The 12,114-nt window shown below is 43.6% G+C and overlaps 1 protein-coding gene and 1 pseudogene across 2 annotated transcripts in view; both read right to left on the bottom strand.

Moving 5' to 3' along the window:
- Positions 1–12,114, bottom strand: part of DPF3 (double PHD fingers 3) — a 254,240-nt gene that overhangs the window by 220,276 nt on the left and 21,850 nt on the right. The window lies entirely within an intron of this gene.
- Positions 8,897–9,513, bottom strand: LOC141570449 (large ribosomal subunit protein eL15-like; annotated as a pseudogene).

Below are 12,114 nucleotides of genomic sequence, written 5' to 3'. Positions count from 1 at the left end.
AACAATTTCCAAACAAGAGAATGTCACCCAGATGGCCACAAACTAACTTCCCGTGGGATGCTCATTTTGTTGCAAATACTCTTTGTCCAAATTAAAAAAAAAAAAAAAAAGGTACAACGTACAAAATGTGCACTTGAGGATCTGTGCCTCCTTGTTGGGTGATCGCTCTTCCACTCTGGGTGATGAGCAGGCAAATGATATGCCCAGAAAGGTGGCCAATGAGAGGCCCACTCACCCTGCGTCCCGATTGGCCAGACCTGGCACCGGCTGGAACCAGGGCCAGCTTTGAGGACAGCAGTGAGACTTGATAGGATTCTCTCTTCAAAGCATAGAGCAAACATCAATTAATCCTCAAAAGATGCTTTCAAGGAGAACATTATCCCTTTTGAGGATATGGAAGCTAAGAGGAGCCGCAGGTAGTTAAAGGGAGGGCAGAGGAGAAAACAGCCCTGGGCTCCGAGCCCCAGATCTGGTTCTCCGGAGAGAATCAAGTTGCCAGAAAAGAATGAACCTACAGAATTGGGGCAAAGGAGGAGGTGACAGAGAAGCGGCTGCGTTGGAGGGTGCCCCTCAAGGCTCCTCCTGCTCCATCCCAGAGGAAACTGCAGAGTGAAACAGGGCCGAAGTCCTGAGCACAGCTCTGTGTGCGCCACGCCGGGAACCAAAGAAAGCGTTCAAATGACTGGGCCTGGGCTCAAAACCCCTTCTTTAGCTTAATAAGCATTAATCCTGCGAGAGGAGGAAAAAATGAAACCTGGATCCAATTTGCCACACGAAGCCTGTTTTGGTAGCCCCCACCCCCTTTCTTGAAATGGGGCGGGAGATGATTTGTGTGTGTAAACAGGTGATGTGGTGTCTGTCTGGTCTTTCCATCTTAAGAGAACCGATCCAGAACTTCCTACGGCTCACATTCGTAAGGATCACAGCCTGTCACCGTGTTTGGCAATAAACATCACACATTCTCTCATTACACATTTATTTGACCTTTAATATTTTGCTCTGAGAGACCTGGAAAAACTGTATGCCACTAATCAAATGCTATAAAAACACCCCACAATCTCTTCACTTACATAGGCAGTGGTGCAACCTTACACACTGATTTCTACACTGGCTGTTTTTAGCCTGAGTTTTGTTAAAAACTTAAAACAACTTTCTTTGCCACACACTATGTATTGTTTGCATCACTAAAGAGAGCCCACACCATGTGCAAATGATACTTATTGGAGATATTTAAGTGTTTATAGAAAGGATTCTCCTAAAGGGTCTGAATGAGTTTCCTCTCAATTTACCATCTAGTCAAAGAAATAAGGGAAATTACCCTACAACTGACTTCTTTTTTTTTTTTTTAATTCAACTACCAACAGCTATTCTGACATGGTCTTGTGTATACATATGTATGCCTACAGAGGCATAGGAAATACCTGGAAATATATATTTTTTTTAAAAAACTGTCCTTAACTTTAGGGAGCAGAATGGGCAGCCAGCAGAGTATTTTTTCTTTTCTTCTGTTCTTTTGTCTTGTTTTATACCCTTCTGTACTGTGCATAGTTTACAATCAGCATGTTACATTTTAAATGTTTAAAATTAACAAATGAAAAAGTTACTCTAAGATCATTTCCACCCCCCTCCCCCATGTATGGCATTTTGTCCCCATACCAGTGCTTGAGGAATGTTGAGGAAATATCTTGCTGGCATTTACACTAAAAATACTATAAACTTACATTGCGATATTGAAACACTCAGCAGCTTCATCTGAAATGCACCAAGCTAAGAAAGAATATCTTCAAACCCATTTCACAGAAGAAGTTGAAGCTGCATCAAGTGAACAGTGAGTCAAAAACGTAGGTCCAAGACCAGGGAGATAACTCAGGCTTCTTGACTTGACTTCCTCAGGGATAACCTGAGAAACACGGCTGAAAGGCTGTCATTCTACAGTCAGACATGGCTCCTGCTCCTGCTCCCTGATCTCTATGAGCGACCAGAAGACACAAACTCAAAACTAACCAATAAGCTGGAGTCCCTCCAATTATTAAAACTATCTTTTTCTTCTCTTAAAGAATGGACTTTTCAAATGACAACAACCTCTTCCATCACTTAAGTGTTTACTTAGAGACTATTTCAGTTGGAAGCGTGAGAAATGGACATCTAATCTCAAAGGGCCCTTACCAGTTGCAAAGTCATTACAAATGAAGTAAAAAAACAAAAACAAGGTCGAAGTGATGAGGCCAACAAACAAATCCAATTCATTTACAAAACTTTTCACTCACGTCTGTTTTTCTTGTGACTACAGATACCATTGTAATCGGCAAATCAGTGACTGGGAATCTGAAATGAAGGAAAACGGACATCCTGGGTCACTGGAACTCCCAGTATTTGGCAGAGTGAGGCAGCAGCGGGACCAAATTGTCGATTTCAGCCTGACCCTGAAATCAAAACTCTCTAGTGGTCCCAGAAGTCCTGCAGTGAATCAGTTACTGTTCACACCTTACTCATCATAATCTTTAAAGTCACCAGAGGTAATCTGAATTTGCAACAAACCAGGATGCATTCCTTGGGGGCATAGATATCCTTCCAATTCTACTTCTGCCCTTTCCTTTCCGAGACTAATTTAGAAATTAAGGGAAATAGGCTAAGAAAACCCTCACCTTTAATAGTAATAAGAATGGCACAGTCCCCAGATGATCAGAGCCCAGACGACATAGGACTTGAAAGAACAACTGAGCTTTTGATATAGAATATGAAAAAGTAACAGGCAGGAGGGGTGGGGAGACCAAACTTGGAGGCCCCGGGCCCAGCTTTTGCCAGCTCCTGTACTGACTCACATCGGTGAAAAAAGCAATCGGATTATATTAAGCAAGGATGATGTAAAACCTACCTCGCCACCTTTTGATCTGTGAGATAAATGAAATAAAATTTCAAATAACTTATTTGCCATGACAACACACACACACACACACACACACACACACACACACACAAATGAGGGAACTAGGAATTAAGCCCATCATTTGCCTTCTTTTCAAAGAGGTTTCACATGTGCCATGTCATTATTGTTCCTGGTGAGACAGTAGACCATTATTATTAGCCCCATTTTACAGAAAAAGCAATTGAGGCAAAGTGGTGAACTGACCAGAGCAGCGTGGTTTGTAGAAACACTGGTCTGTTCAGTACATTGAAATGCATTTGTGGTTATGTGTCTATGAAGACTTCTCTGGGTTGTGTATCGAAGACTCAGCCACGTAGGAGACATGAACTCTAGCCTCCTTGGTACCAACCTAGAGCTCTCTCTCGGGCTCACCCTGCTTCCATACAGCTTAGTTTTACAGACAACCTTTTAACTATGACAATCTCAAAGTCCCACTGGCCAAGGGGATGGCAAGGAAGGCAAAGGACTCTACTGAGCTAGTGTATAACCCATTTGTAAATTTAATTCAAAGCAAACATGTACAACCGTGGGTCATGAGGCCAGGAGAGAAGATGGCATCATGAGTGAACACCTGGGTGCTGACCTTAATGGCTCAAGGCACAGGTGATCAGCAGGAACCTCAGAACACGACACCTGCACTCAGGTGTAAGTTCTATTCTTAGGCAGGGACTGTCTGGACACTTATGTCCTAGGATCTAGATGAATCAGTGCTACTGTATTCCCCAAAAAATAAGGCCTAGCATGATTTTTCAGGAGGACATCCCCTGAACATAAGCTCTAATGCATCTTTTAGAGCAAAACTTAATAGAAGACCCGGTCTTATTTTCGGGGAAACATGGTATCACAGAGCTGGCTAAATTGGAAGGAAGGACAGAAACATGTTCGGATGAGTGTCTATCTCTACTACAGCCAGGGCTCTTCTTTGGACTATCACAAGTAATGACAGACTTTCTCCATCGATAGAATAAGGTAAAGGAACCCTATGGATACTTCCACCCCAGACACAGTATCAGTTATCACCATACCCCATTCCATTACTCAAATTCTCTTCTGCAGGCACCACAGAACGCTGCTGGGGGTTCTCCGATGCCACAAAATCATCTCCCTGGATCCCTCTCTCAGAAGTAAAACATCTTTTCTTCTCTTATCACTCCTATTGCAAGCAGCACACACACACGCGCACGCGCACACACACACACACACGCGCACACACACACGCGCACACGCACACACACACGCACGCGCACACACACACGCACACACACACGCGCACGCGCACACACACACACACACACACTCACACACACCAGAACACCCTCAATTTACTCAAAAATCCATGAGGCAACTGTGAGGGAAGCAAGAGGGCTAAAGAGAAAGGAAGAAGATCACAGTGGCTGCCTGGCACTTCGGGAAGCATTTCCCAGTTTTCTTTGTGAAGGCCCCCCAAACCCTGAATGGGACAGACCCATGTGGAGCATGGATCCCACTCCACAGGAAACAACATTTTGAAAAGAGTATACATTTGACCAGGGAAGAAGGGGGGACCATGCCCAGGCTTAAGAGCATAACTGTTTCCTCCTCGGCCTACCCTCCTTCTCCCAGCCTCGACTTAGAGCAAATAGTTAAGCCAACCCATAACCCATATGAATAATGCATGGAACCAGCTCTCAGGCCTCCCACACAGGAAGGCGTGTCAGGCTGCACAGATGGCCTTCTCACATGCACAGGCCACAGCTCTGTTGTGGGGGGCTGAGATTCCAGCACAGCCCGTAGTTTCCTCAGGAACCATGAAAGAGAAAGTGGGGCTCCCCAGGAGAGGTATGAAATGTGGGGTGATGACCTATGAGTGAATGGGGACGTGCCAGCCATCCTGGGGCAGACACCAACAGCTGGAGTGATTTGTTAGCCCTTTTTTCATGAGTTAATTTGCTTCCAGCAGATTCCATTAGTGACCTGACAGACCCAGGACCTGGAGGAGGGCCCAGGAAGAGCTGCTGAGTCAGCAGACATAAGGGGCGACCAGGAAGGCCAGACGTCTTGCACCCAGCCCTTTGCCCAGGGTTTCTATTTGAAGAGCTTAGAATAATTATTTGCAAAGCTTTTGTTAAGGCAGCACCACCAAACCACATGTTAAAAGAAGACACACGAACCTTGACCACCGCAAACGCCAACCAGTAGCTGACGCAATACAGGAAAAGAATTCCTACATGATATAATCTCTTTCAAATGGCAGGGAGAAAGCAAAAGTCAAAGTTATAAACTGGGTTCCATCTGCACCTAAGAACCTGAGGGGAGTGGAGGCGGCTGGAGAGGGTTGAGATTTGAGTTCTAGCTGACAATTCCAAAAGAATAAGAAAATACTGATACTACTACTATTGCTGCTGCTATTACTACAAATAAGAACTATTACAGTTAACACTTATTTCACACCTGGTACGTGCTAGGAACTATGCTGTAAGTTTTTTAAGGCATTATCTTATTTACTCTTCACACAGGCCTTTGAGGTAGGTAAACTGTGTGGGTAAGAGATGCCACACAGCTACCAAGTCATGGAAAGATTCAGAGCAAAATCAAGTCCAGATGTGTCTGACTCCAAGCTCGTGCACTGAACCACCTTGCTACACAGGTCAATCCAAAGGGCTAGAGAAAGAGCAGTGAAACGGGATTCAAGTCCCACGCGTGCCCTACCGAGCTGTGGGATCTTCGGCAAATAATTTCAACTCGTGGGCCACCCTATTCCATAAGATGGCTGAGGGATTTCTTAAAGGCCTGTTCAAATTCAAACCACAGTATTGACTGCTCCAACGCCAGCTGGATGATGGGGCGGGGCTGTATATAAACACAACTAAGGCCTGTCCCTGCCCTCAGGGGGTTTCCAGTCTCGTCCAGTCTTATGCAAAAGCTAAAGAGCCTTAGGTGCCTTTTCAGCTCTGAAATACTACCCAGTGATTCCTTTTTAATACAATAAAGTATTTCTGATAGCTTTTTACCCATCTTCTGCTTGTTCTTCTATGTGAACTTGTGTAGGGAGAGGTGTCTGAAATGATGTTCCGCTAATGGATGTGGGGTGCTATTTTTGCTCTCATCTTTTTACATTTTTTTGTGTTGCTTGGATTTTTAGTAACAAATATACATCATTTTTATAAAAACAACAAAGTCATTTTTAAAATACTACTAAAACAATAATATATATGCACACACAGACCTATATATTTCAACACTATCTGGATATTTTAAAATATTAAGAAGTTATTAACTCCAATGAGATCTATGTTTGTTTGTTTTTAAAAAATAATTCTTATTTTTTGTAGCTACATATTGAAATATTTACAGACAAAATGACGTCTGGGATTTATTTCAAAACAATCTCTGGCATGGGAGGGTAGGGAAGGCTATAGGTGAAACAAGACCGTCTATACGTTGCTAATTGTTGAAGCTGAGTGATGCGTATATGAGGGTTAATTACACTATGTATGTTTGAAATATTTCAAAATATTATAAGGAACGAGGAATCTCCTTCAAGGCCAAGAGTGAAGCAATATTTCCCCAAAGCTAAGCTAAGCCCAGAGTTAGTTGGCAACCTTCTTACCTAAGCTTTTCACCATCCTTGACTTGACCAACTCTTCCTTTTGACTATCACAGTTTAACTTTGTTTTCTGTGGCTTCCTCCCTCTCTCACACCACTCCCCAAAACTTTCTAGAATCATTCATCAAGTCTGTTGGTACATTCTGGTGCCCAGGCCACTCTAGCTAACCTTATCCTTGCCCCAGGGACAGAGAGTTTGGGCCTGAGCAATACTCCCATATGCCTCAGTTCAGAGTCAGCTACTATCAGGCTGTTTGCTCTAGAGACAGAACAGCTTAACTGGTGGGGGTGGGGCGCTTGGTTCACTCTTTCATTCAATAAATACTTGCCAATCACCTACTTTGTGCTGGGCACTGAGTCAGGTGCTAGGGATCAGTGGTACACAAGACAAAATTGCCACCTTCACAGAGTTTTCATGCTAGAGGAGCTACTACAGATGTCATCTCCTCAACCCTCCAAGATTTAAGGTCAGGGGTATAGTCTCCAACATCCCTGAATCACCGGGGTCTTGTCCAAAATAAGGAAAGATAATGATCTGGTGCGAAGGGAGAGCATACCACCCAAGTACCCACCCCAACCCAGTTCCCCATTTTGTGCGACACAAAGACCAAAATGATTCAAGACCACTAGGTAAGTACATCGTGGCTAAGGACAGGATATCTGGCCTCACCACTCTAGGGTCACCAGACGCCGTATTCTTAGAAGAATTTTTATAACCTCTGCAGCCATTTTGACAAAAGTTTCTCCTCCACTTTTGGTTGAACTTGGTAAAGTTTTACTAGAAGACATAATTGTAGCAGTTTTTAAAAACAAGACTTTCCTGCCAAGCATGACTTATATGACCTTGATAATATAACCAGGGACCTCCTATGTGAATGCTAGGTCATAAGAAAACATTAAGCATTGTTTGGTGAATCACTTACACACAGACTTCCAAATTGATTTGGTGCACAAAGACTTCCAAATCAAATTTCTTGGCAAAAAATTAAAAAATATTATATATATATTCATATATTATATTTATATATTATATATATATTAATATATATTCATATATTATATATATATATTCAATTTGGAAAAACCACAAACATTTTCAATTTTTTTTTTGCTTTGTTGCAATAATAGAAATAGTGTCATGAGTAAAGATTTTAATTTATTCATCTAGATATAGGGTCTATTCTCATATCAGTTGTGGATTTTACCATTGTTCTAATAAAAGTGCATGCTTTGCACACTTTCCCCCATTGATTATAAGTTCTAGGAGGCAAGGTATCTCAAAAAACTGAAAATGGAACTACCTTATGACCCAGCAATTCCACTCCTAGGTATCTATCCGGAGAAATCCAAAACTCTAATTCTAAAAACTTTATGCACTCCTATGTTTATTGCAGCACTATACACAATAGCCAAGACACGGAAACAACTGAAATGCCCATTGGTAGATGACTGGATTAAGAAACTGTGGTACATTTATACAATGGAGTATTACACAGCCATAAAGAAAGAAATCTTACCATTTGCAACAACATGGATGGACCTAGAGAACATTATGCTAAGTGAAATAAGTCAGACAGAGAAAGACAAATACCATATGATCTCACTTATATGTGGAATCTAAAGAAAAGAATAAATGAACAAACTAAACAGAAACAGTCTCAGAGATATAGAGGAAAAACTGAGGGTTGCTAGATGGGGGTGAGGGGTGGGGATAAGGGGGAAGGTGAGGGGATTAGAAAGCACAATCAGTAACCACAAGATTGCCACAGGGATACGAAAGTCAATTTGGGGAATGTAATCAATAATGTTGTAAAGATTTTGTAGGGTATCCGATGGACACTTGTCCCATTAGGGAGACCACCTCAGGGATGATGTAGATGCCTGATCACTGCACTGTACACCTGAAGCTGAACAATAATGAATGTCAAGTACAATTTTTTATATATATATATATATATATATGGTTACAAGAAGTGGAGTACAGCATTAGGAATAGAGACAGCGGAAATGTAATGGCTGTATGCAATGTCAGAGGGGTAGTAGATTGGGGGAGGGGGGTTATCACTTTGTGAGGGATATAAATGATAAATGTCTATTACATTGTTTTGTACACTTGAAACTTAAAAAAAAAGTGGGCAAAAGGCTTGAACAGGAAATTCACTGAAAAAGAAACCAGAATGCAAAATAAGCAAAGGCAAAGATGAAAAAAAAAAGTTCTAGGAGGTAAAAATCACTTCAGTATGATTTTTGTGCTATTGTATTACATGCTCAGCAACCTAGTATAATGCCTGGCATATATAGTAGGTACTACTATTTCTTCTTTTTTTACTTTTGACTGTCTTAAATTGTTTATTAAGGTAAAAATTTTATAACCAATACTTATACTAGCAGTAATGGTGGAGCTGGAGAGTATTGCACCTTCTCCAAGCTGCACGGCAAGAACCACCAATAATGTGGTGGAACTTGTGGCCCTTTACAAGGCCACAACTCTTGCAGCTTGCAAATATCAGCCCTCGCATCTCCCTGCGCATGTGGACTGGTCTGGTGATTCCCTGAGTGTTAGGATTCCGTCTGATAGCTTGATGGAATGGATTGGGGAGAATTACCTCAGAGAACTTGTACACAGAATCTTCACCAACGCAGTAAGAATTCAGGACTCTCAGAGCCCCACAATGACGTCCAGCTCACTCCTCAGCCACAGACTGAAGGCTTCCAGCAAAGGTTAGCTGGTTGACACTGTGATGGACATAGGTGCACCCTTAGGCACTGGGCGTTTGCAGCCACCAGAGTGCCCACGAATCCGATGTACGGCATAACTTTGCTTGGCCTTGTATCCCAGCCTGCGTGCTTTATGGGGCCGGGTGGGGCAGGGGGTCCTGAGGAGTACAGAGAGCTGACGGTACCGCCAGCAGAGCACTCTGAGAAGAAAGTTACATCAGACTGGCATTACATCAGACTGCCTTTTCCTCCACAGATCCTGGGTGTACTTATAAGCACCCATCTTGCCTAATCTGATGACTGCGGCCAGACAGAAAGGAAAGAGGTACTATTTCTTGAATTGAATCCAAATATGCTTTAAAAAATAATTTTTAAAAAATTTAAAGCTCAATGGCACACACCCAGAGATAATTCCCTGTGCCTTTGGACCAACCAGTTTGTATCCAGGTCCCAATGAGACCCACTGGACGGTGTCCTCATCTCCGCCCTGGATGGATGTCCAACAAGGGCAGGTCCAACATCACCCCTGCCTATTGGACATTTCCACCTGGATGTTAAATCAGCATCTCAAGCCTACCCAGGGCAAAGCTGGGCCCACACACACCTGCTGCCCCCACGGTCCTCGCCATCTCAGCAATCCCATTCTTCCACTTACTCAAGCCAAAAACCTTGGGGTCATCCATGACACTTCTCGCGTTGTCACATCACACTTCCACTTCCTTTGCAAATCCTGTCATCCCTGTCTATAACATGTATTCAGAATCCAGCCACTTCGTACAACCTTCACAGTTACCACCCTGGTCCCATTCACTCCTCCTTACTGGTCCCCTGCTTGGTCTCTGCTTCCACCATTGCATCTCAACTCAGCAGCCAGGGTGATGCTGTCAAAACTCTCCAGTGAGTCCCCAACTCCAAAGATAAGCCAAAGTTCTACTACTGTCCTCCTCTCACTCTGCTCCAGCCACACTGGCCCCCTTGCTTTTCTTTAAAACATCAGGCACACTTCCACCTCAGGACCTTGGTACTTGCTGTTTCCTCTGTCTTGACTCACAAATGTTACTTTCCAGTCAGGTCCTCCCTGGCCACCTTATTTTAAACTGCCCCCGCTCCCCAACACTCCCTGCTCTAATACCCTCATACACTTACTGCCATCTCACTTATTTACTTACTTAGATTATCCTCTGTCTGCCCCCATTAGAATGTAAGCTCCAGGAAGGCGAGAATTTCACCCATTTTGTTCACTGCTTTATGTCTAGCACCCAGAATATCTAAGTGCTCAGTAAGTATTTGCCGAATTAACAAATTCGGAAATATTCTTCTCTCTCCATCATGGAGGGGGAAAAATCATGGAACTCCTTTAAAAACATATGATTCAGTTCATAGCAACACACACACACATATTTATGTATGTTTATATTTATATATTTCAGGCCTTTCTCAAACAAATAAGCTCTAGTGAATTTCAAGGGGGAAGGAAATCTCATTTCATTTTTACTCTCTTTCACTCTTCCCAAATCAGGACCCACTTCCCCTCCTCTCAGGCCCAAAGCTGGAAAACATCTGCTCATAGAACGCAGGAGGAGGGGCAAGAGTCACCAGACCTGAAGGCTGTTACCACCCACAAGTTTGAGGGGCAAAGAAAAGACTGAGAAAGGGAAGAGAAATTAGCACATAGATGAATAACATATGTTTAAAAAACCTCTCCCAGGCCATGAGTCAGCTGAGTGAAGCTGGCACCAGAGTGACCAATTAATTTCGTGACCCTGTCACTTTCATTAGGAACTATGGGACTCTTTAAAACAAAAAAAGGGGCAACTGATATGTAGAAAAAGGGCATGTATGTCTGCCAACATGTCTATAGAGAGAGGTCTGACAACAAAACCAGTTGTTTTCCAATGGAATTTGCTTCAAATGTGCGTTAAACCACCTATTGGGTGCCCAACACAGTGCAAGGTGCTGGAAACCGAGAAACATCTAAGATACGGTTCCCTCTGACAAGGCGCTCTGAGAGGCAGAAGTGACTGGCACAGACACACAGCTCGCCAAACAACACTGTACGAAGTGCTCCACTGGCATGAACAAAGTGCTATGGGACCCGCAGAGGGGCGACTGGCTCTGCCTAGAGAAGGCTCAGAGCATGAATGGTGAGTGGAAACTGGAAGGGTTCATCAGGCAGGGCGGGGGGGGTGTCAGAGGAGGAAGTCCTGGCAGAAAATGTCATAGAAGCAGAGGCCTGGAGGTGGGAAGTCCATGGTCTGGTATGATTCAGGCTCAGAGCCCATGGACAGGTGGTGGAAAGGGAGGTCAATTGTGAATATCCGGCTAGGGGGTTTTGTATTCTCCTCTGCAAAGCTCCCCCTGGTCCCTTCAGGGATGGATTCTTTCCCTCCTCTGTATCCCACCATGCCCTGGACACACTCACCAAAGCTCACTCCCAGCCCAGGGCCTTAGCACAGGGTGTTGGCCGTTCCCTCTGCTTGGAATGTTGTGTCCGTCCCCCGCCCCCCCCCCCCCGCCAAGTATCTGCAAGTGCCACTCACTCTCGTCTTGCAGGGCTCTGCTCATTCGTCACCTGCTCTCTACAAGGGGTCAAAGTCACACACATGTACCCCTTACCACACTTTATTTTTCTCCATAGTATTTATACTTGTGTTTTTGTCTGCTGTTGGTCTCCTCCACTAGAATATGAGCTCATGAAATCCAGGACTTTGTTTTATTGGCTGTTATATCCCCAGCCCCCTCAGTGTGTGGCACATAGTGGGAGCTCAATAAATATCTGATGAATGAATAAAAAGCACCTGTAACACGTGAATGATTTGGGTTGTTTATATCTGTCCCCACCTACAAGACTGAAAATTGATATGAAGGCAAAGACTGTGCTCTC

The sequence above is a fragment of the Rhinolophus sinicus genome, linkage group LG03, assembly GCF_036562045.2.
Source record: "Rhinolophus sinicus isolate RSC01 linkage group LG03, ASM3656204v1, whole genome shotgun sequence".
Lineage (NCBI taxonomy): Eukaryota > Metazoa > Chordata > Mammalia > Chiroptera > Rhinolophidae > Rhinolophus > Rhinolophus sinicus.
The sequence above is the reverse complement of the archived record's forward strand: the minus strand, read 5'-3'. Positions and strand labels throughout refer to the sequence as shown.